Source organism: Salvelinus fontinalis, chromosome 33 (assembly GCF_029448725.1).
Source record: "Salvelinus fontinalis isolate EN_2023a chromosome 33, ASM2944872v1, whole genome shotgun sequence".
NCBI classification, from domain to species: Eukaryota; Metazoa; Chordata; class Actinopteri; order Salmoniformes; family Salmonidae; genus Salvelinus; species Salvelinus fontinalis.
In genome coordinates this window covers 13,091,686-13,116,094 of record NC_074697.1, presented here as the reverse complement: position 1 = coordinate 13,116,094, position 24,409 = coordinate 13,091,686, and the positions used below count along the sequence as shown (strand labels likewise).

The 24,409-nt window shown below is 47.5% G+C and overlaps 1 protein-coding gene across 2 annotated transcripts in view; it reads right to left on the bottom strand.

Moving 5' to 3' along the window:
• bcl9l (bcl9 like) overlaps nucleotides 1-24,409 on the bottom strand; it is a 305,409-nt gene that overhangs the window by 264,181 nt on the left and 16,819 nt on the right. For both annotated transcript variants that reach the window (XM_055895132.1, XM_055895133.1), the window contains exon 2: nucleotides 1,385-1,462. The gene's annotated coding sequence lies outside the window, so the exon portion shown is untranslated. The remainder of the gene's footprint in view (nucleotides 1-1,384; nucleotides 1,463-24,409) is intronic.

Below are 24,409 nucleotides of genomic sequence, written 5' to 3'. Positions count from 1 at the left end.
CTATGTATAGAGGGCAGCAGCCTCTATTGTGGAGGGTGGAGTAACATTATTAAAGTGACCAGTGATTCCATGTCTATGTATAGAGGGCAGCAGCCTCTAAGGTGGAGGGTGGAGTAACATTATTAAAGTGTGATTCCATGTCTATGTATAGAGGGCAGCAGCCTCTAAGGTGGAGGGTGGAGTAACATTATTAAAGTGACCAGTGATTCCATGTCTATGTATAGAGGGCAGCAGCCTCTAAGGTGCAGGGTGGAGTAACATTATTAAAGTGACCAGTGATTCCATGTCTATGTATAGAGGGCAGCAGCCTCTAAGGTGGAGGGTGGAGTAACATTATTAAAGTGGCCAGTGATTCCATGTCTATGTATAGAGGGCAGCAGCCTCTAAGGTGCAGGGTGGAGTAACATTATTAAAGTGACCAGTGATTCCATGTCTATGTATAGAGGGCAGCAGCCTCTAAGGTGCAGGGTGGAGTAACATTATTAAAGTGTGATTCCATGTCTATGTATAGAGGGCAGCAGCCTCTAAGGTGGAGGGTGGAGTAACATTATTAAAGTGTGATTCCATGTCTATGTACAGAGGGCAGCAGCCTCTAAGGTGGCTGTTGCGCCTTCTTCACCACACTGTCTGTGTGTTTGGACCAATTCAGATCGTCCGTGATGTGTACGCCAAGGAACTTGAAGCGTTTCCACCTTCTCCACTGCGGTCCCGTCGATGTGGACAGGGGGGAGCTCTCTCTGCTGTTTCCTTAAGTCCACGATCAGCTCCTTTGTTGACGTTGACTGAGAGGTTATTTTCCTGACACCACATTCCGAGGGCCCTCACCTCCTCCCTGTAGGCCGTCTCGTCATCGTTGGTAATCAGGCCTACCACTGTTGTGTCGTCTGCAAACTTGATGATTGAGATGGAGGCGTGCATGGCCACGCAGTCATGGGCGAACAGGGAGTACAGGAGGGGGCTGAGCACACATCCTTGTGGGGCCCCTGTGTTGAGGATCAGCAGGGTGGATATGTTGTTACCTACCTTCACCACTTGGGGGCAGTGAACTTGTAGATCAATGACTGGCAAGTTCAGTTCAACACTGAACGATGCAGTTCTCACAAGATGAGAGGTATTTTTGGAAGGTAGAAATTAAGTAATTAAAACAAAACATTTTAGTGAACCGGCAATTCGTAACATTTTAATCGATTTTTTTTGGGCCGATGCGACATTTTGATCCGTTTTAGGGTTCAACGGACCAATACACATCACATCTTAAACATTTGAACCGGGGGACTGATGCGCGTATCGGTGAATCGTTACATCCCCACCTCTTACCGCTCGTCTTGAACTTCAAATTGGTATGACCAACATGTATGACCATGGCTGGGTCCAGTTCACTCACCTCAGTCCATGTCTCAGCTGACACACTGGGGCATATTGCTGCTGCTCCTCCTCGACTCTTCACTGACCACAGAATAACCTGGAGGGGAGAGGGAGGTTAAGAGGTCACGTTAGCGAAATCTGCATCTTCAAAATGCACACCATGATAAAAAAGCTTTATGTTTTAAACCATTTCACCTCTGTTTTATATTGAAAGGCAATGTCAAGTTCTGACCATAGTTCTTTTGTGTTGTTCTTTGTTTTAGTGTGGTCAGGGCGTGAGTTGGGTGGGTATTATCTATGTTTTCTGTTTCTACGTGGGGTTTCTCGTTTGGCCTGATATGGTTCTCAATCAGAGGCAGGTGTTAGTCATTGTCTCTGATTGGGAACCATATTTAGGTAGCCTGTGTTCTATTGTGTTTGGTGGGTGGTTGTTTTCAGTCTTTGTGTGTCTGCACCAGATAGAACTGTTTCGGTTTTCACTTTTGTTGTTTTTGTATTTTGAAGTGTTCGGTTTTTTGATTTTTATTAAATTAAGATGAACACTAACTACGCTGCGCTTTGGTCCTCTCCTTCTTCCACCGACGAAAGCCGTTACAGGCAAGTGGTTTATTTGCTCTAATAGAAAGATCTGGGGCGTACAAATCAAATTTTTCATCATACAAATTTGAAAACATGAAATATCTAATTTCCATTAAGTTTTCACACCCCTGAATCAATACTTTGTAGAATAACCTTTCGGCAGCGATTACAGCTGTGAGTCTTTCTGGGTAATTCTCTAAGAGCTTTCCACACGTGGATTGTGCAACACTTGCCCATTATTCTTTAAAGAAAATGCTCCAAGCTCTGTCAAATTGGTTGTTGATCATTACAAGTAGGACTATCCCCAACTAAAAAAAAACATTGGTCGACCGAGTCTTCTGTTCTTTCGACCAGTCAATTTTTAAACGTGTATTTTTCCATATTTTCCTGTGTTTAAAAAAAATCAACTATGCGCACTGGAATTGTCTGATGCTTTAAGCGCACTGTTTGATGAAATAATTAAGACACTCGAGTGAGCCAGAGATCAAAGAAAAAAAAAACTGTTCCTGACACCCCTCAACCTGCTGCTATGGTCTTCAGGCCAGGGTTGCCCGCCCCCAGGCCCTTATTGGCCCCCTCCTGCTGCTGGGTCACATTGGAGAGCTGGGATTGGCTGTCGCTGCTCACTTGCTTGCCATGATTGGTCAGCTTATTGTCGGGGTGCATTTGAATGGTTACGCTCCTGAAGTTTTCTACACCAGGGGTCGGCAACCTTTTTAATGTGGAGTCCCATGTTACCTTAACATTTCTGCGTGCCAGTTATGATTTTCATATTGCACATTTTTGTGGAACAGTTTCATTTAAATGTTAATAACGTCTTCAAATCTCAAATTCATTGTCATGTGATTAATTTAAATTCTATCAAATTCTAAATAAAAATTATACAATTCTAAAAGGTACTTCTATTGCCAACTAGGGAAAAATAGCTTACAATGAAGCAAAATCACAAAAAATATTTCAGATAGAACATTTTCTGATAAAATAAATATCCCATAAATCACATTGGTTACACTTGTCTGACTTGTTTTATTGTCTGCACTGAACTAAAAACTATGTATCAACAATCATCTGGGTCCGGCCAAAAGCTCACGCAAACTAGCAACATTGTATCAACTGTTCTGGGTCCTCAGAGTTTCCCAGTGAGATCCGGACAGACAGCTGTATTTACGCAAGGGATTAGAAGTAATAATTTTATGGTATGACGTTTCCACTGCAATCAGAGACATTTTTCACGCCGAGGCTCGATTGCTATCGAAAGGGAGCGAGCTGGACACTGCCCCCCCCCCCCCCCCCCCCCCCAAATACATGATATTCAAATACTATTGTCTTTTTCTCAATGATATAAAAACAGACTTTGTTTGCTGTTTGAGGTAAAGAAAAAAAAATGACTTTGAGAAGCTACACAGCTCATTAGTGGTGGTGAGTTATAAGACAAACAGAAATACAATCAGACATGTCCAAATGGCCAGGTAGCCTAGGCCAACAATGTGTAATCAGGTGTGCCTAGGCCAACAATGTGTAATCAGGTGCTAGGCCGACAATGTGTAATCAGGTGTGCCTAGGCCAACAATGTGTAATCAGGTGTGCCTAGGCCAACAATGTGTAATCAGGTGTCCTTACTCAACATTGACAGAAGTGCTCCAAAACAAAAGACAATGAATAAATTGACAACATTCGTATAGAAATGGAATGAAATAAACCAAAACTTGTTTCTAACAAGTGTAGAATAGGTTGTGAGCCCTTGTAAACAGCGTGTCCAATCCGACGATGAGAACGGTAATCATTATAATAATATAGTGAATGCAGGTAAGGCTCTCGAGCGGCTAGATGTCCTTTACCATTCGGCCATCAGATTTGCCACCGATGCTCCTTATAGGACACATCACTCTATACTCCTGTGTATAGAAACTCTGACTGACAGTTGTGGCTGCTTTGTGTGATGTATTGTTGTCTCTATCTTCTTGCTCTTTGTGCTGTTGTCTGAGCCCAGTAATGTTTGTACCATGTTTTGTGTTGCTACCATGTTGTTGTTATGTTGTGTCTCCTGCCATGCTATGTTGTTGTTTTAGGTCTGTCTTTATGTAGTGTTGTGGTGTCTCTCTTCTGCCATGCTATGTTGTTGTTTTAGGTCTGTCTTTATGTCGTGTTGTGGTGTCTCCTGCCATGCTATGTTGTTGTTTTAGGTCTGTCTTTATGTTGTGTTGTCTCTCTTCTGCCATGCTATGTTGTTGTTTTAGGTCTGTCTTTATGTCGTGTTGTGTTGTCTCTCTCCTCCCATGCTATGTTGTTGTTTTAGGTCTGTCTTTATGTCGTGTTGTGGTGTCTCTCTCCTGCCATGCTATGTTGTTGTCTTAGGTCTGTCTTTATGTCGTGTTGTGGTGTCTCTCTTCTGCCATGCTATGTTGTTGTCTTAGGTCTGTCTTTATGTCGTGTTGTGGTGTCTCCTGCCATGCTATGTTGTTGTCTTAGGTCTGTCTTTATGTCGTGTTGTGGTGTCTCCTGCCATGCTATGTTGTTGTTTTAGGTCTGTCTTTATGTCGTGTTGTGGTGTCTCTCTTCTGCCATGCTATGTTGTTGTTTTAGGTCTGTCTTTATGTCGTGTTGTGGTGTCTCTCTTCTGCCATGCTATGTTGTTGTTTTAGGTCTGTCTTTATGTCGTGTTGTGGTGTCTCCTGCCATGCTATGTTGTTGTTTTAGGTCTGTCTTTATGTTGTGTTGTCTCTCTTCTGCCATGCTATGTTGTTGTTTTAGGTCTGTCTTTATGTTGTGTTGTCTCTCTCCTGCCATGCTATGTTGTTGTTTTAGGTCTGTCTTTATGTCGTGTTGTGGTGTCTCTCTCCTGCCATGCTATGTTGTTGTTTTAGGTCTGTCTTTATGTCGTGTTGTGGTGTCTCTCTCCTCCCATGCTATGTTGTTGTTTTAGGTCTGTCTTTATGTCGTGTTGTGGTGTCTCTCTTCTGCCATGCTATGTTGTTGTCTTAGGTCTGTCTTTATGTCGTGTTGTGGTGTCTCCTGCCATGCTATGTTGTTGTTTTAGGTCTGTCTTTATGTCGTGTTGTGGTGTCTCTCTTCTGCCATGCTATGTTGTTGTTTTAGGTCTGTCTTTATGTCGTGTTGTGGTGTCTCCTGCCATGCTATGTTGTTGTTTTAGGTCTGTCTTTATGTCGTGTTGTGGTGTCTCTCTCCTGCCATGCTATGTTGTTGTCTTAGGTCTGTCTTTATGTCGTGTTGTGGTGTCTCCTGCCATGCTATGTTGTTGTCTTAGGTCTGTCTTTATGTCGTGTTGCGGTGTCTCCTGCCATGCTATGTTGTTGTTTTAGGTCTGTCTTTATGTTGTGTTGTGGTGTCTCCTGCCATGCTATGTTGTTGTTTTAGGTCTGTCTTTATGTCGTGTTGTGGTGTCTCTCTTCTGCCATGCTATGTTGTTGTTTTAGGTCTGTCTTTATGTCGTGTTGTGGTGTCTCTCTTCTGCCATGCTATGTTGTTGTTTTAGGTCTGTCTTTATGTCGTGTTGTGGTGTCTCCTGCCATGCTATGTTGTTGTTTTAGGTCTGTCTTTATGTCGTGTTGCGGTGTCTCCTGCCATGCTATGTTGTTGTTTTAGGTCTGTCTTTATGTTGTGTTGTCTCTCTTCTGCCATGCTATGTTGTTGTCTTAGGTCTGTCTTTATGTCGTGTTGCGGTGTCTCCTGCCATGCTATGTTGTTGTCTTAGGTCTGTCTTTATGTCGTGTTGTGGTGTCTCTCTCCTGCCATGCTATGTTGTTGTCTTAGGTCTGTCTTTATGTCGTGTTGTGGTGTCTCTCTTCTGCCATGCTATGTTGTTGCTTTAGGTCTGTCTTTATGTAGTGTTGTGGTCTCTCTCCTGCCATGCTATGTTGTTGTTTTAGATTAAGTTAGATTAGTTAAAACCCTGGCTGTTATGTAGTTAGATTATTAAAACCCTGGCTGTTATGTAGTTAGACAGCCAGGGTTTTAACTAATCTAACTACATAACAGCCAGGGTTTTACTAATCTAACTACATAACAGCCAGGGTTTTAACTAATCTAACTACATAACAGCCAGGGTTTTAACTAATCTAACTACATAACAGCCAGGGTTTTAACTAATCTAAACAGCCAGGGTTTTACTAATCTAACTACATAACAGCCAGGGTTTTAACTAATCTAACTACACAACAGCCAGGGTTTTAACTAATCTAACTACATAACAGCCTGGGTTTTAACTAATCTAACTACATAACAGCCAGGGTTTTAACTAATCTAACTACATAACAGCCAGGGTTTTACTAATCTAACTACATAACAGCCAGGGTTTTAACTAATCTAAACAGCCAGGGTTTTACTAATCTAACTACATAACAGCCTGGGTTTTAACTAATCTAACTACATAACAGCCAGGGTTTTAACTAATCTAACTACATAACAGCCAGGGTTTTAACTAATCTAACTACATAACAGCCAGGGTTTTACCAATCTAACTACATAACAGCCAGGGTTTTAACTAATCTAACTACATAACAGCCAGGGTTTTAACTAATCTAACTACATAACAGCCAGGGTTTTAACTAATCTAACTACATAACAGCCAGGGTTTTAACTAATCTAACTACATAACAGCCAGGGTTTTACCAATCTAACTACATAACAGCCAGGGTTTTACCAATCTAACTACATAACAGCCAGGGTTTTAACTAATCTAACTACATAACAGCCAGGGTTTTAACTAATCTAACTACATAACAGCCAGGGTTTTAACTAATCTAACTACATAACAGCCAGGGTTTTAACTAATCTAACTACATAACAGCCAGGGTTTTAACTAATCTAACTACATAACAGCCAGGGTTTTACCAATCTAACTACACAACAGCCAGGGTTTTAACTAATCTAACTACATAACAGCCAGGGTTTTAACTAATCTAACTACATAACAGCCAGGGTTTTACCAATCTAACTACACACCCCTGGCTGTAAAACCCTGAGTCAAGGTGACTGTAGGATTGTATAATTCAGAGAGCCCCCCCCCCCCCCCCCCGGTATGGTGACAACAGTAGTCTGATCAGATCAAAGTTCCATGGGAAGCCACCTGAGCCTCTCCTCACTACCACCTGACAGAGCCACCTTTGAACCTAGTCACCACGGTTACTGAAAAGGTAAACAGGAAGACACAACCCGACACAATGAAACCACAGGAACGCAACACTTACGAGACAGGATTGTGTCGAGGCACAGATGTGGGGAAGGGTATCAAAACATTTCTGCAGCATTGAAGGTCCCCAAGAACACAGTGGCCTCCATCATTCTGAAACAAGTTTGGAACCACCAAGACTCTTCCTAGAGCTGGCCGCCCGGCCAAACTGAGCAATCAGGGGAGAAGGGCCTTGGTCAGGGAGGTAACCAAGAACCTGATGGTCACTCTGACAGAGCTCCAGAGCTCCTATGTGGAGATGGGAGAACCTTCCAGAAGGAAAACCATCTCTGCAGCATTCCACCAATCAGGCCTTTATGGTAGAGTGGCCAGACGGAAGCCACTCCTCAGTAAAAGGCACATGACAGCCCGCTTGGAGTTTGCCAAAAGGCACCTAAAGACTCTCAGTCCATGAGAAACAATGTTCTCTGGTCTGATGAAACCAAGATTGAACTCTTTGGCCTGAATGCCAAGTGTCACGTCTGGAGGAAACCTGGCACCATCCCTACGGTGAAGCATGGTGGAGGCAGCATCATGTTGAGGGGGATGTTTTTCAGCGGCAGGGACTGGGAGACTAGTCAGGATTGAAGGAAAGATGAACGGAGCAAAGTACAGAGAGATCCGTGATGAAAAGCTGCTCCAGAGCGCTCAGGACCTCAGACTTGGGTGAAGGTTCACCTTCCAACAGGACAACGACCCTAAGCACAAAGCCAAGACAACACAGGAGTGGCTTTGGGACAAGTCTCTGAATGTCCTTGAGTGGCCCAGCCAGAGCCCGGACTTGAACCCGATTGAACATCTCTGGAGAGTCCTGAAAATAGCTGTGCAGCGACGCTCCCCATCCAACCTGACAGAGCTTGAGAGGATCTGCAGAGAAGAATGGGAGAAACTCCCCAAATACAGGTGTGCCAAGCTTGTAGCGTCATACCCAAGAAGACTCAAGGCTGTAATCGCTGCCAAAGGGGCTTCAACAATTATGTTTAATACATTTGCACACAAAAATAAAAAATCCAATTTTGGCTTTGTCATTACTAGGTATTGTGTGTAGCTTGATGAGGGCTGTAACGTAACAAAATGCTGAAAAAGTCAAGGGGTCTGAATACTTTCTGACGGCGCTGGACTTCCCCTCTTGTCCTCCTCCTCCTCCCTGACAGGTCTTCTGTTTGTTGTTCTGCCGTGTGTAGTCATGAGAAGTGTGTGTGTGTGTGTGTGTGTGTGTGTGTGTGTGTGTGTGTGTGTGTGTGTGTGTGTGTGTGTGTTCTGCCGTGTGTAGTCATGAGAGGTGTGTGTGTGTGTGTGTGTGTGTGTGTGTGTGTGTGTGTGTGTGTGTGTGTGTGTGTGTGTGTGTGTGTGTGTGTGTGTGTGTGTGTGTGTGTGTGTGTGTGTGTGTGTGTGTGTGTGTGTGTGTGTGTGTGTGTGTGTGCGTGCGTGCGTGAAGATACTACCAGCAGAACAAAAGGTCCCTGCAGGTCCCCTGCCTCTGTGTTCAAGACATGAGCCACAGACCATTTGACTTGACGTAAGGCAGTGTGGGGGTGTTCTGCAGTGTGTAGTCATGGGAGGTGTGTGTGTTCTGCAATGTGACAAATCAGACCAGCTCTGGTTTTCAACACAGTACGGCTTGACCATGTCTGTCTGTCTGCCTGTCTGCCTGTCTGTCTGTCTGTCTGTCTGTCTGCCTGTCTGCCTGTCTGTCTGCCTGTCTGTCTGTCTGTCTGTCTGCCTGCCTGTCTGCCTGTCTGTCTGTCTGTCTGTCTGTCTCCCTGCCTGTCTGTCTGTCTCCCTGCCTGTCTGTCTGTCTCCCTGCCTGTCTGTCTGTCTCCCTGCCTGTCTCCCTGCCTGTCTGTCTGCCTGTCTGTCTGCCTGCCTTCCTGCCTGTCTCCCTGCCTGTCTCTGTCTGTCTGTCTCCCTGTCTATCTCCCTGCCCGTCTGTCTGTCTGCCTGTCTGTCTCCCTGCCTGTCTGTCTCCCTGCCTGTCTGCCTGTCTGTCTCCCTGCCCGTCTGCCTGTCCGTCTGCCTGCCTGTCTCCCTGCCCGTCTGTCTGCCTGTCTGTCTCCCTGTCTGTCTCCCTGCCCGTCTGCCTGTCTGTCTTCCTGTCTGTCTCCCTGCCCGTCCGTCTGCCTGCCTGTCTCCCTGCCCGTCTGTCTCCCTGCCCGTCTGTCTGCCTGTCTGTCTTCCTGTCTGTCTCCCTGTCTGCCTGTCTGTCTCCCTGCCCGTCTGCCTGTCTGTCTTCCTGTCTGTCTGCCTGTCTCTATATCTGCTTCATACCACAGCAGCTCCCTCTGTATCTCTGGTCAGTCTCCAGCAGGCTGCCTGTAAGACCGAGGCAGTCAGTAAACGACAGAGGCAGAAAACAGTCAGTACACGACAGAGGCAGAAAACAGTCAGTACACGACAGAGGCAGAAAGCAGTCAGTACACGACAGAGGCAGAAAGCAGTCAGTACAGAGGCAGAAAGCAGTCACTACACGACAGAGGCAGAAAGCAGTCAGTAGAGAGGCAGAAAGCAGTCAGTAGAGAGGCAGAAAGCAGTCAGTAGAGAGGCAGAAAGCAGTCAGTACAGAGGCAGAAAGCAGTCAGTACAGAGGCAGAAAACAGTCAGTACACGACAGAGGCAGAAAGCAGTCAGTACAGAGGCAGAAAACAGTCAGTACACGACAGAGGCAGAAAGCAGTCGGTACAGAGGCAGAAAGCAGTCGGTACAGAGGCAGAAAGCAGTCAGTACAGAGGCAGAAAGCAGTCAGTACACGACAGAGGCAGAAAAGAGTCAGTACACGACAGAGGCAGAAAACAGTCAGTACACGACAGAGGCAGAAAGCAGTCAGTACACGACAGAGGCAGAAAGCAGTCAGTACACGACAGAGGCAGAAAACAGTCAGTACAGAGGCAGAAAGCAGTCAGTACAGAGGCAGAAAGCAGTCAGTACAGAGGCAGAAAGCAGTCAGTACAGAGGCAGAAAGCAGTCAGTACAGAGGCAGAAAGCAGTCAGTACACGACAGAGGCAGAAAACAGTCAGTACACGACAGAGGCAGAAAACAGTCAGTACACGACAGAGGCAGAAAACAGTCAGTACACGACAGAGGCAGAAAGCAGTCAGTACAGAGGCAGAAAGCAGTCAGTACACGACAGATGCAGAAAGCAGTCAGTACAGAGGCAGAAAGCAGTCAGTACACGACAGAGGCAGAAAACAGTCAGTACACGACAGAGGCAGAAAACAGTCAGTACACGACAGAGGCAGAAAGCAGTCAGTACAGAGGCAGAAAGCAGTCAGTACAGAGGCAGAAAGCAGTCAGTACACGACAGAGGCAGAAAGCAGTCAGTACAGAGGCAGAAAGCAGTCAGTACAGAGGCAGAAAGCAGTCAGTACACGACGGAGGCAGAAAGCAGTCAGTACACGACGGAGGCAGAAAGCAGTCAGTACACGACGGAGGCAGAAAGCAGTCAGTACACGACAAAGGCAGAAAGCAGTCAGTACAGAGGCAGAAAGCAGTCAGTACAGAGGCAGAAAGCAGTCAGTACACAACAGAGGCAGAAAACAGTCAGTACACGACAGAGGCAGAAAACAGTCAGTACACGACAGAGGCAGAAAACAGTCAGTACACGACAGAGGCAGAAAGCAGTCAGTACACGACAGAGGTAGAAAGCAGTCAGTACAGAGGCAGAAAGCAGTCGGTACAGAGGCAGAAAGCAGTCGGTACAGAGGCAGAAAGCAGTCGGTACAGAGGCAGAAAGCAGTCGGTACAGAGGCAGAAAGCAGTCGGTACAGAGGCAGAAAGCAGTCGGTACAGAGGCAGAAAGCAGTCGGTACAGAGGCAGAAAGCAGTCGGTACAGAGGCAGAAAGCAGTCGGTACAGAGGCAGAAAGCAGTCGGTACAGAGGCAGAAAGCAGTCGGTACAGAGGCAGAAAGCAGTCGGTACAGAGGCAGAAAGCAGTCGGTACAGAGGCAGAAAGCAGTCGGTACAGAGGCAGAAAGCAGTCGGTACAGAGGCAGAAAGCAGTCGGTACAGAGGCAGAAAGCAGTCGGTACAGAGGCAGAAAGCAGTCGGTACAGAGGCAGAAAGCAGTCGGTACAGAGGCAGAAAGCAGTCGGTACAGAGGCAGAAAGCAGTCGGTACAGAGGCAGAAAGCAGTCGGTACAGAGGCAGAAAGCAGTCAGTACACGACGGAGGTGTGACAACCACCTAAAAGGAAACAATGCCCACACATTCCACCACAATCAGAAAGAGAGAAAAGGACAAACATTGTAAATACACCGATATTGATCTGCTGATTTATCGTTCGTTGTTGATGTTAAATATGTTTCGTCTCACTTTTGTTGATTTAACTTGCTTTGTCGATGAGAGAGAAACGAACAATGGATAGAAAATATGAATGATCTGTGACGGTCTAATATGGGTGATCTGTGACGGTCTAATATGGGTGATCTGTGACGGTCTAATATGGGTGATGGGTGATCTGTGACGGTCTAATATGGGTGATGGGTGATCTGTGACGGTCTAATATGGGTGATCTGTGACGGTCTAATATGGGTGATCTGTGACGGTCTAATATGGGTGATGGGTGATCTGTGACGGTCTAATATGGGTGATCTGTGACGGTCTAATATGGGTGATGGGTGATCTGTGACGGTCTAATATGGGTGATCTGTGACGGTCTAATATGGGTGATGGGTGATCTGTGACGGTCTAATATGGGTGATCTGTGACGGTCTAATATGGGTGATCTGTGACGGTCTAATATGGGTGATGGGTGATCTGTGACGGCCTAATATGGGTGATCTGTGACGGTCTAATATGGGTGATCTGTGACGGTCTAATATGGGTGATCTGTGACGGTCTAATATGGGTGATGGGTGATCTGTGACGGTCTAATATGGGTGATGGGTGATCTGTGACGGTCTAATATGGGTGATCTGTGACGGTCTAATATGGGTGATCTGTGACGGTCTAATATGGGTGATGGGTGATCTGTGACGGTCTAATATGGGTGATCTGTGACGGTCTAATATGGGTGATGGGTGATCTGTGACGGTCTAATATGGGTGATCTGTGACGGTCTAATATGGGTGATGGGTGATCTGTGACGGTCTAATATGGGTGATCTGTGACGGTCTAATATGGGTGATCTGTGACGGTCTAATATGGGTGATGGGTGATCTGTGACGGCCTAATATGGGTGATCTGTGACGGTCTAATATGGGTGATCTGTGACGGTCTAATATGGGTGATGGGTGATCTGTGACAGTCTAATATGGGTGATCTGTGACGGTCTAATATGGGTGATCTGTGACGGCCTAATATGGGTGATGGGTGATCTGTGACGGTCTAATATGGGTGATCTGTGACGGTCTAATATGGGTGATGGGTGATCTGTGACGGTCTAATATGGGTGATCTGTGACGGTCTAATATGGGTGATCTGTGACGGTCTAATATGGGTGATCTGTGACGGTCTAATATGGGTGATCTGTGACGGCCTAATATGGGTGATCTGTGACGGTCTAATATGGGTGATCTGTGACGGTCTAATATGGGTGATGGGTGACGGTCTAATATGGGTGATCTGTGACGGTCTAATATGGGTGATCTGTGACGGTCTAATATGGGTGATCTGTGACGGTCTAATATGGGTGATGGGTGATCTGTGACGGTCTAATATGGGTGATCTGTGACGGTCTAATATGGGTGATGGGTGATCTGTGACGGTCTAATATGGGTGATGGGTGACGGTCTAATATGGGTGATCTGTGACGGTCTAATATGGGTGATCTGTGACGGTCTAATATGGGTGATCTGTGACGGTCTAATATGGGTGATCTGTGACGGCCTAATATGGGTGATCTGTGACGGTCTAATATGGGTGATCTGTGACGGTCTAATATGGGTGATGGGTGACGGTCTAATATGGGTGATCTGTGACGGTCTAATATGGGTGATCTGTGACGGTCTAATATGGGTGATCTGTGACGGTCTAATATGGGTGATGGGTGATCTGTGACGGTCTAATATGGGTGATCTGTGACGGTCTAATATGGGTGATGGGTGATCTGTGACGGTCTAATATGGGTGATGGGTGACGGTCTAATATGGGTGATGGGTGACGGTCTAATATGGGTGATCTGTGACGGTCTAATATGGGTGATCTGTGACGGTCTAATATGGGTGATGGGTGATGGGTGACGGTCTAATATGGGTGATGGGTGATCTGTGACGGTCTAATATGGGTGATGGGTGACGGTCTAATATGGGTGATCTGTGACGGCCTAATATGGGTGATCTGTGACGGCCTAATATGGGTGATCTGTGACGGTCTAATATGGGTGATCTGTGACGGTCTAATATGGGTGATGGGTGATCTGTGACGGTCTAATATGGGTGATCTGTGACGGCCTAATATGGGTGATGGGTGATCTGTGACGGTCTAATATGGGTGATGGGTGATCTGTGACGGTCTAATATGGGTGATCTGTGACGGCCTAATATGGGTGATGGGTGACGGTCTAAAAAAAGACGAACACCAGTTTGAAACAACTAGACTACGTGAAACTCAATAGTGAATGTGTTTTCTTCTTTATGCCAGTGGAGACGGAGCCAGACTGGAGAGACAAGAGGAGACTGGAGAGACTAGAGGAGACTGGAGAGACAAGAGGAGACTGGAGAGACAAGAGGAGACTGGAGAGACAAGAGGAGACTGGAGAGACAAGAGGAGACTGGAGAGACAAGAGGAGACTGGAGAGACAAGAGGAGACTGGAGAGACAAGAGGAGACTGGAGAGACAAGAGGAGACTGCAGAGACAAGAGGAGACTGGAGAGACAAGAGGAGACTGGAGAGACAAGAGGAGACTGGAGAGACAAGAGGAGACTGGAGAGACAAGAGGAGACTGGAGAGACAAGAGGAGACTGGAGAGACAAGAGGAGACTGGAGAGACAAGAGGAGACTGGAGAGACAAGAGGAGACTGGAGAGACAAGAGGAGACTGGAGAGACAAGAGGAGACTGGAGAGACAAGAGGAGACAAGAGGAGACAAGAGGAGACTGGAGAGACAAGAGGAGACTGGAGAGACAAGAGGAGACTGGAGAGACAAGAGGAGACTGGAGAGACAAGAGGAGACAAGAGGAGACTGGAGAGACAAGAGGAGACTGGAGAGACAAGAGGAGACTGGAGAGACAAGAGGAGACTGGAGAGACAAGAGGAGACTGGAGAGACAAGAGGAGACTGGAGAGACAAGAAGAGACAAGAGGAGACTGGAGAGACAAGAGGAGACTGGAGAGACAAGAAGAGACAAGAGGAGACTGGAGAGACAAGAGGAGACTGGAGAGACAAGAGGAGACAAGATGAGACTGGAGAGACAAGAGGAGACTGGAGAGACAAGATGAGACTGGAGAGACAAGAGGAGACTGGAGAGACAAGAAGAGACTGGAGAGACAAGAAGAGACTGGAGAGACAAGAGGAGACTGGAGAGACAAGAGGAGACTGGAGAGACAAGAAGAGACTGGAGAGACAAGAAGCAAATAGGGAAACTAGAGCACACACCAACACCAACACGGGGTAAGGGAGAGTGGGGTAAGCTGAGCCATTTGTTATAGTGAGCATCACTTCGTCAAGGGAAATATATTATTCTTCCTAACAAAGGTATCTCCATGTATTCCAGGATGTGGTGTATCCCTGGAAATAATCACAATTAATCTAAACATTACAGTTTTCAAAACAAGGCTTTGTGGTCACTTGGGGTCAACGTGTTGTACGAGGTAAGATGAGCCTCAGTACAGGGTACGTTAAGCAGCCTACACAATTGCTGTACTGAATTAAATATGACCTTTTTAAAAGCACGTCTATCTTTGTTTCCCCAACCACAGTTGACCATGTTTAACGTATGCCAGGCCCTGTCGTTACCTCATTTCCCAGTGAAAATGCCTTGGGAAGGAAACTACTCAACGTACCCCTGTCGTTACCTCATTTCCCAGTGAAAATGCCTTGGGAAGGAAACTACTCAACGTACCCATGTCGTTACCTCATTTCCCAGTGAAAATGCCTTGGGAAGGAAACTACTCAACGTACCCCTGTCGTTACCTCATTTCTCAGTGAAAATGCCTTGGGAAGGAAACTACTCAACATACCCCTGTCGGTACCTCATTTCCCAGTGAAAATGCCTTGGGAAGGAAACTACTCAACATACCCCTGTCGGTACCTCATTTCCCAGTGAAAATGTTGACAAACATGTTGCCTCGACCGCTCCGGCCTCGACCGCTCCGGTCTCGACCGCTCCAGCCTCTACCACTCCAGCCTCTACCACTCCAGCCTCTACCACTCCAGCCTCTACCACTCCAGCCTCTACCACTCCAGCCTTTACCACTCCAGCCTCTACCACTCCAGCCTCTACCACTCCAGTCTCTACCACTCCAGCCTCTACCAGTCTCTACCGCTCCGGCCTCTACCACTCCGGCCTCTACCACTCCGGCCTCTACCACTCCGGCCTCTACCACTCCGGCCTCTACCACTCCAGTCTCTACCACTCCAGTCTCTACCACTCCAGCCTCTACCACTCCAGCCTCTACCAGTCTCTACCACTCCAGCCTTTACCACTCCAGCCTCTACCACTCCAGCCTCTACCACTCCAGTCTCTACCACTCCAGTCTCTACCACTCCAGTCTCTACCAGTCTCTACCACTCCAGCCTCTACCAGCCTCTACCACTCCAGCCTCTACCACTCCAGTCTCTACCACTCCAGTCTCTACCACTCCAGCCTCTACCACTCCAGCCTTTACCACTCCAGCCTCTACCACTCCAGCCTCTACCACTCCAGCCTCTACCACTCCAGTCTCTACCACTCCAGCCTCTACCAGTCTCTACCACTCCAGCCTTTACCACTCCAGCCTCTACCACTCCAGCCTCTACCACTCCAGTCTCTACCACTCCAGTCTCTACCAGTCTCTACCACTCCAGCCTCTACCAGCCTCTACCACTCCAGCCTCTACCACTCCAGTCTCTACCACTCCAGTCTCTACCAGTCTCTACCACTCCAGTCTCTACCAGCCTCTACCACTCCGGCCTCTACCACTCCGGCCTCTACCACTCCGGCCTCTACCACTCCGGCCTCTACCACTCCAGCCTCTACCACTCCAGCCTTTACCACTCCAGCCTCTACCACTCCAGCCTCTACCACTCCAGCCTCTACCACTCCAGTCTCTACCACTCCAGCCTCTACCAGTCTCTACCACTCCAGCCTTTACCACTCCAGCCTCTACCACTCCAGCCTCTACCACTCCAGTCTCTACCACTCCAGTCTCTACCACTCCAGTCTCTACCAGTCTCTACCACTCCAGCCTCTACCAGCCTCTACCACTCCAGCCTCTACCACTCCAGCCTCTACCACTCCAGTCTCTACCAGTCTCTACCACTCCAGCCTCTACCACTCCAGTCTCTACCAGTCTCTACCACTCCAGCCTCTACCACTCCAGTCTCTACCAGTCTCTACCACTCCAGCCTCTACCACTCCAGTGTTTAATTGCTACATTGTAATTATTTCGCCACTATGGCCTGTTTATTGCCTTACCTCCGTTATCCTACCTCATTTGCACACACTGTATAGAGACCTTTTCTACTGTGTTATTGACTGTATGTTTGTTTATGTGTAACTCTGTGTTGTTGTTTTTGTCGCAGTGCTTTGCTTTATCTTGGCCAGGTCGCCAACTGGCCCACCTGGTTAAATAAAGGTGAAATAAATAACAGAGGCATTGTAAGAAGAGTCCCAGTCAGCCAGTGTTTTCCACTAGCACGGCTACAGCAGTTACACACTCATTTCAGATTAAATGAACTAGGCTACTTTTTACAATTTGGAAGTCGGAAAAAAAAAATCACACCGAACCCTCTCGCGCTAGAATGAACGATATGCATCTTCCAGCCATCTATCAACAGTCTCAGAGCCAGCGATGACAGCCATCTATCAACAGGACAGCCATCTATCAACAGTCTCAGAGCCATCTATCAACAGTCTCAGAGCCATCTATCAACAGTCTCAGAGCCATCTATCAACAGTCTCAGAGCCATCTATCAACAGTCTCAGAGCCATCTATCAACAGTCTCAGAGCCATCTATCAACAGTCTCAGAGCCATCTATCAACAGTCTCAGAGCCATCTATCAACAGACTCAGAGCCAGCGATGACAGCCATCTATCAACAGTCTCAGAGCCATCTATCAACAGTCTCAGAGCCAGCGATGACAGCCATCTATCAACAGTCTCAGAGCCAGCGATGACAGCCATCTATCAACAGGACAGCCATCTATCAACAGTCTCAGAGCCATCTATCAACAGTCTCAGAGCCATCTATCAACAGTCTCAGAGCCATCTATCAACAGTCTCAGAGCCATCTATCAACAGTCTCAGAGCCATCTATCAACAGTCTCAGAGCCATCTATCAACAGTCTCAGAGCCATCTATCAACAGTCTCAGAGCCATCTATCAACAGACTCAGAGCCAGCGATGACAGCCATCTATCAACAGTCTCAGAGCCATCTATCAACAGTCTCAGAGCCAGCGATGACAGCCATCTATCAACAGTCTCAGAGCCAGCGATGACAGCCATCTATCAACAGGACAGCCATCTATCAACAGTCTCAGAGCCATCTATCAACAGTCTCAGAGCCATCTATCAACAGTCTCAGAGCCATCTATCAACAGTCTCAGAGCCATCTATCAACAGTCTCAGAGCCATCTATCAACAGTCTCAGAGCCATCTATCAACAGTCTCAGAGCCATCTATCAACAGTCTCAGAGCCATCTATCAACAGACTCAGAGCCAGCGATGACAGCCATCTATCAACAGTCTCAGAGCCATCTATCAACAGTCTCAGAGCCAGCGATGACAGCCATCTATCAACAGTCTCAGAGCCAGCGATGACAGCCATCTATCAACAGTCTCAGAGCCATCTATCAACAGTCTCAGAGCCAGCGATGACAGCCATCTATCAACAGTCTCAGAGCCAGCGATGACAGCCATCTATCAACAGTCTCAGAGCCAGCGATGACAGCCATCTATCAACAGTCTCAGAGCCAGCGATGACAGCCATCTATCAACAGTCTCAGAGCCAGCGATGACAGCCATCTATCAACAGTCTCAGAGCCAGCGATGACAGCCATCTATCAAGAGTCTCAGAGCCAGCGATGACAGCCATCTATCAACAGTCTCAGAGCCAGCGATGCCAGCCATCTATCAACAGTCTCAGAGCCAGCGATGACAGCCATCTATCAACAGGACAGCCATCTATCAACAGTCTCAGAGCCAGCGATGACAGCCATCAACAGTCTCAGAGCCAGCGATGACAGCCATCTATCAACAGTCTCAGAGCCAGCGATGACAGCCATCTATCAACAGTCTCAGAGCCATCTATCAACAGTCTCAAAGCCAGCGATGACAGCCATCTATCAACAGTCTCAGAGCCATCTATCAACAGTCTCAGAGCCAGCGATGACAGCCATCTATCAACAGTCTCAGAGCCATCTATCAACAGACTCAAAGCCAGCGATGACAGCCATCTATCAACAGTCTCAGAGCCATCTATCAACAGTCTCAGAGCCATCTATCAACAGTCTCAGAGCCAGCGATGACAGCCATCTATCAACAGTCTCAGAGCCAGCGATGACAGCCATCTATCAACAGTCTCAGAGCCAGCGATGACAGCCATCTATCAACAGTCTCAGAGCCATCTATCAACAGACTCAAAGCCAGCGATGACAGCCATCTATCAACAGTCTCAGAGCCATCTATCAACAGTCTCAGAGCCATCTATCAACAGTCTCAGAGCCAGCGATGACAGCTATCTATCAACAGTCTCAGAGCCAGCAATGACAGCTATCTATCAACAGTCTCAGAGCCATCTATTAATAGTCTCAGAGCCATCTATCAACAGTCTCAGAGCCATCTATCAACAGTCTCAAAGCCAGCGATGACAGCCATCTATCAACAGTCTCAAAGCCAGCGATGACAGCCATCTATCAACAGTCTCAGAGCCAGCGATGACAGCCATCTATCAACAGTCTCAGAGCCAGCGATGACAGCCATCTATCAACAGTCTCAAAGCCAGCGATGACAGCCATCTATCAACAGTCTCAGAGCCAGCGATGACAGCCATCTATCAATAGTCTCAAAGCCAGCGATGACAGCCATCTATCAACAGTCTCAGAGCCATCTATCAACAGTCTCAGAGCCATCTATCAACAGTCTCAGAGCCAGCGAGGACAGCCATCTATCAACAGTCTCAGAGCCAGCGATGACAGCCATCTATCAACAGTCTCAGAGCCAGCGATGACAGCCATCTATCAACAGTCTCAAAGCCAGCGATGACAGCCATCTATCAACAGACTCAGAGCCATCTATCAACAGTCTCAAAGCCAGCGATGACAGACATCTATCAACAGTCTCAGAGCCAGCGATGACAGCCATCTATCAATAGTCTCAAAGCCAGCGATGACAGCCATCTATCAACAGTCTCAGAGCCATCTATCAACAGTCTCAGAGCCATCTATCAACAGTCTCAGAGCCAGCGAGGACAGCCATCTATCAACAGTCTCAGAGCCAGCGATGACAGCCATCTATCAACAGTCTCAGAGCCAGCGATGACAGCTATCTATCAACAGTCTCAGAGCCAGCGATGACAGCTATCTATCAACAGTCTCAGAGCCATCTATCAATAGTCTCAGAGCCATCTATCAACAGTCTCAAAGCCAGCGATGACAGCCATCTATCAACAGTCTCAGAGCCATCTATCAACAGTCTCAGAGCCAGCGATGACAGCCATCTATCAACAGTCTCAGAGCCATCTATCAACAGTCTCAGAGCCATCTATCAACAGTCTCAGAGCCATCTATCAACAGTCTCAGAGCCATCTATCAACAGTCTCAGAGCCATCTATCAACAGGACAGACTACTAGACTACATTCCAACCAGGCTACTAGACTACATTCCAACCAGGCTAGACTACATTCCAACCAGGTTAGACTACATTCCAACCGGGCTAGACTACATTCCAACCGGGCTAGACTACATTCCAACCGGGCTAGACTACATTCCAACCGGGCTAGACTACATTCCAACCGGGCTAGACTACATTCCAACCAGGCTACTAGACTACATTCCAACCAGGCTACTAGACTACATTCCAACCAGGCTACTAGACTACATTCCAAGCAGGTTACTAGACTACATTCCAACCAGGTTACTAGACTACATTCCAACCAGGCTACTAGACTACATTCCAACCGGGCTAGACTACATTCCAACCGGGCTAGACTACATTCCAACCAGGCTAGACTACATTCCAACCAGGCTACTAGACTACATTCCAACCAGGCTACTAGACTACATTCCAACCAGGCTACTAGACTACATTCCAACCAGGCTACTAGACTACATTCCAACCAGGCTACTAGACGACATTCCAACCAGGCTACTAGACTACATTCCAACCAGGCTACTAGACTACATTCCAACCGGGCTAGACTACATTCCAACCAGGCTACTAGACTACATTCCAACCAGGCTAGACTACATTCCAACCAGGCTACTAGACTACATTCCAACCAGGCTAGACTACATTCCAACCAGGCTACTAGACTACATTCCAACCAGGCTACTAGACTACATTCCAACCAGGCTACTAGACTACATTCCAACCAGGCTACTAGACTACATTCCAACCAGGCTAGACTACATTCCAACCAGGCTACTAGACGACATTCCAACCAGGCTACTAGACTACATTCCAACCAGGCTACTAGACTACATTCCTCTCCTTTCTCTTCTCAAATGCGTCTTTGTATGTAGCCACTGCTCTAGATCCAGTAGCAACAGCTGTATCTCAGCATCCCTCGGTTTTCTGTCCCCATCGTTTCTGATCATCTCCTTCATACGTATGTGACTGAAGTGCTTTCTACACACACACTCAGCGATGCCGAGGAGTGTTAACGTCATTTTTAACTGCTACTAACCATCTTCTGCATCTCTGCGTATCTTTAAATGGGGAAAACAGTTCCTTCTTCCTTTGGTTTCCTGTATAAAGTGCAGCCAGGGACCGAACAACAGATTGCTCTTACTGACAATAATTGTTCTACTTAATTGACTTTACCTGCGATTTGCCTAAATCTTATCAACTATCGTACAAGGTCCTTCTCCCCCCACCCCCCCCCCCAAAAAGACCTGCGATATGCCTAACTCTATCAACTATCGTACAAGGTCCTTCTCCCCCCCCACCCCCCCCCCCCCCCCCCCCAAAAGACCTGCGATATGCCTAACTCTATCAACTATCGTACAAGGTCCTTCTCCCCCCCCCCAAAAAGACCTGCGATATGCCTAACTCTATCAACTATCGTACAAGGTCCTTCTCCCCCCACCCCCCCCCCCCAAAAAGACCTGCGATATGCCTAACTCTATCAACTATCGTACAAGGTCCTTCTCCCCCCACCCCCCCCCCCCCCCCCCAAAAGACCTGCGATATGCCTAACTCTATCAACTATCGTACAAGGTCCTTCTCCCCCCCCCCCCCCCCCCAAAAGACCTGCGATATGCCTAACTCTATCAACTATCGTACAAGGTCCTTCTCCCCCCACCCCCCCCCCCAAAAAGACCTGCGATATGCCTAACTCTATCAACTATCGTACAAGGTCCTTCTCCCCCCACCCCCCCCCCCAAAAAGACCTGCGATATGCCTAACTCTATCAACTATCGTACAAGGTCCTTCTCCCCCCCCCCCCCCCCCCCCCAAAAAGACCTGCTATATGCCTAACTCTATCAACTATCGTACAAGGTCCTTCTCCCCCCACCCCCCCCCCCAAAAAGACCTGCGATATGCCTAACTCTATCAACTATCGTACAAGGTCCTTCTCCCCCCACCCCCCCCCCCCCCCCCCCCCCAAAAGACCTGCGATATGCCTAACTCTATCAACTATCGTACAAGGTCCTTCTCCCCCCCCCCCCCCCCCCCCAAAAAGACCTGCGATATGCCTAACTCTATCAACTATCGTACAAGGTCCTTCTCCCCCCACCCCCCCCCCCAAAAAGACCTGCGATATGCCTAACTCTATCAACTATCGTACAAGGTCCTTCTCCCCCCACCCCCCCCCCCCCAAAAAGACCTGCGATATGCCTAACTCTATCAACTATCGTACAAGGTCCTTCTCCCCCCACCCTCCCCAAAAAAATACCTTCAATCTGTGACATCAAGTTCAAAATGACGTTTCTACGTAGCAGGTTCTCTTGGGGAACATAGCCCATCTGTAAATAGCCCATCTGTAAATAGCCCATCTGTAAATAGCCCATCTGTAAATAGCCCATCTGTAAATAGCCCATCTGTAAATAGCCCATCTGTAAATAGCCCATCTGTAAATAGCCCATCTGTAAATAGCCCATCTGTAAATAGCCCATCTGTAAATAGCCCATCTGTAAATAGCCCATCTGTAAATAGCCCATCTGTAAATAGCCCATCTGTAAATAGCCCATCTGTAAATAGCCCATCTGTAAATAGCCCATCTGTAAATAGCCCATCTGTAAATAGCCCATCTGTAAATAGCCCATCTGTACATAGCCCATCTGTACATAGCCCATCTGTACATAGCCCATCTGTACATAGCCCATCTGTAAATAGCCCATCTGTAAATAGCCCATCTGTAAATAGCCCATCTGTAAATAGCCCATCTGTAAATAGCCCATCTGTACATAGCCCATCTGTACATAGCCCATCTGTAAATAGCCCATCTGTAAATAGCCCATCTGTAAATAGCCCATCTGTAAATAGCCCATCTGTAAATAGCCCATCTGTAAATAGCCCATCTGTAAATAGCCCATCTGTAAATAGCCCATCTGTAAATAGCCCATCTGTAAATAGCCCATCTGTAAATAGCCCATCTGTAAATAGCCCATCTGTAAATAGCCCATCTGTAAATAGCCCATCTGTAAATAGCCCATCTGTAAATAGCCCATCTGTAAATAGCCCATCTGTAAATAGCCCATCTGTAAATAGCCCATCTGTAAATAGCCCATCTGTAAATAGCCCATCTGTAAATAGCCCATCCAACTACCTCATCCCCATACTGTATTTATTTATTTATCTTGCTCCTTTGCAGCCCAGTATCTCTACTAGCACATTCATCTTCTGCACATCTATCACTCCAGTGTTTAATTTACCATACTGCAATTATTTAGCCACCATGGCCTATTTATTGCCTTACCTCCCTAATCTTACCTCATTTGCACACACTGTATATAGACTTTTTTTATTGTGTTATTGACTGTACGCTTGTTTATTCCATGTGTAACTCTGTGTTGTTGTCTGTTCACACTGCTTTGCTTTATCTTGGCCAGGTCGCAGTTGTAAATGAGAACGTGTTCTCAACTGGCCTACCTGGTTAAATAAAGGTGAAATAAATGTTTTTAATTAATAAAAGAAGGGAGGAGATCCGCAGGTCTTTACGCAGCTCCACTGCTGTGGCAGGTCTTTACCCAGCTCCACTGCTCTGGCAGGTCTTTACCCAGCTCCACTGCTGTGGCAGGTCTTTACCCAGCTCCACTGCTGTGGCAGGTCTTTACCCAGCTCCACTGCTGTGGCAGGTCTTTACCCAGCTCCACTGCTGTGGCAGGTCTTTACCCAGCTCCACTGCTCTGGCAGGTCTTTACCCAGCTCCACTGCTGTGGCAGGTCTTACCCAGCTCCACTGCTGTGGCAGGTCTTTACCCAGCTCCACTGCTCTGGCAGGTCTTTACCCAGCTCCACTGCTCTGGCAGGTCTTTACCCAGCTCCACTGCTGTGGCAGGTCTTTACCCAGCTCCACTGCTGTGGCAGGTCTTTACCCAGCTCCACTGCTGTGGCAGGTCTTTACCCAGCTCCACTGCTGTGGCAGGTCTTTACCCAGCTCCACTGCTGTGGCAGGTCTTTACCCAGCTCCACTGCTGTGGCAGGTCTTTACCCAGCTCCACTGCTGTGGCAGGTCTTTACCCAGCTCCACTGCTGTGGCAGGTCTTTACCCAGCTCCACTGCTGTGGCAGGTCTTTACCCAGCTCCACTGCTGTGGCAGGTCTTACCCAGCTCCACTGCTGTGGCAGGTCTTTACCCAGCTCCACTGCTGTGGCAGGTCTTTACCCAGCTCCACTGCTGTGGCAGGTCTTTACCCAGCTCCACTGCTGTGGCAGGTCTTTACCCAGCTCCACTGCTGTGGCAGGTCTTTACCGAGCTCCACTGCTGTGGCAGGTCTTTACCCAGCTCCCCTACTGTGGCAGGTCTCTATCCAGCTC